General features: G+C 39.7%; 1 non-coding gene across 1 annotated transcript; it reads right to left on the bottom strand.

The window, feature by feature from the left end:
* Window positions 1-402: 402 nt before the first annotated feature.
* On the bottom strand, window positions 403-509 carry LOC145135042 (small nucleolar RNA R71). Its single transcript, XR_013719523.1, has one exon. It is a non-coding gene; the product is annotated as a small nucleolar RNA R71 (small nucleolar RNA).
* Between the last annotated feature and the right edge of the window lie 845 nt (window positions 510-1,354).

Below are 1,354 nucleotides of genomic sequence, written 5' to 3'. Positions count from 1 at the left end.
TCTCTCTTCGGAGCAAGTCTTTTGTGACTTAATCACTAAGTTTGACCTCACTTATTAACTTGGCTTGAATGCATTCCTTGTTATGAATCAACTTATATGTATACTTGATATAACAATTGTTGTCATTTCCATTTCTTTACTTTTCCGCAACTAACTCTCTAGCTATCTAACTCTAAATATTATTGTTGAGCTTTTAGATCCTTCGAGATTAATTATTCCCCAATATACTTGTTCTAACGTTTGTTCAAGTGTGTCTCAAAGTTTTTCTCTCAACAATTCCCCTTTTCGCTTCAAGATTCTGTAATAGAATGGTTATATGAACTCCCATCTGGTTCCATCACCACTTGGACAGAGCTCGCGAAGCTGTTCTTAGAGAAATATTTTCCAGAAACGCGAGTCTCCAGTCTTAGAAAAGAAATCCTTGGTATCAAACAAGGAAAAAGAGAAGCTTTACATACCTACTGGGAGAGATTCAAGAAGTTGTTCGTCCATTGCCCCCAACATGGAATTAGTGATTACCAGCTCTATAACTGTTTCTGTAAAGGTCTGACACCCATGGAAAGACGCCTTATAAATGCTTCCAGTGGTGGTTCTTTGGGTGATATGACACCAACTGAAATTAGAGAGCTGATTGAAAAGCTGGCAATCAAGTCTAAACACTCTGGAAATGAAGAAGAGTGGTATCCAGATCAACCAATGGGTGTCAACGAAGTCAACAATGTTCATCTGGAAGCTCAGATATCTGAATTGACGAAAGTTGTCTGTTCCTGACCAAAGAAAAAACAGCTGTAAAGAAACAATGTGGGATTTGCTTGAAGATTGATCACCCTACTGACATGTGCCCAATATTGCAAGAGGATACAGTTGCAGTAAAAATTGTCGGGGGCTACCACCAGAATTTTCAGAATAATTATCAGCAGAAACAATAATTTCAGCCTCCACCCAGATTTCAGCAGCAACGAAATTTTCAGCAACTGGGTTTTCAGCAGACAAATTTTCATCAAAATTCTCACCTTCAGCCCAACTTTCAGAACTCGGATTTCCAGAATCAAAACTTGCAACATCAACCCAGTAGCTCCAGTGTGGCCTTAGAAGATATAGTAAAGAGTCTTGCCACGAGCACCTAAGCATTCCAGACCGAAACTAGAGCTAGTATCAAGAATATGGAGCAACAGGTGTCTCAACTTGCCACTTCTGTGGGTCGTCTGGAGTCTCAAGGAAAGTAACCAGGGCATACTGAAAACAATCCAAAGCATAATGCGAGTGCTATTTTCTTGAGAAGCGGGAAAACATATGAAGGCCCAAGCTCATCTGATCCAGAAAACAAAGATGAAGAAGAGTTTGAAGAGGTTCT

This window comes from Lactuca virosa, chromosome 8, assembly GCF_052849685.1.
Source record: "Lactuca virosa cultivar CGN04683 chromosome 8, Lactuca_virosa_CGN04683_v6, whole genome shotgun sequence".
Lineage (NCBI taxonomy): Eukaryota > Viridiplantae > Streptophyta > Magnoliopsida > Asterales > Asteraceae > Lactuca > Lactuca virosa.
This window is presented reverse-complemented; position numbering and strand designations above follow the sequence as displayed.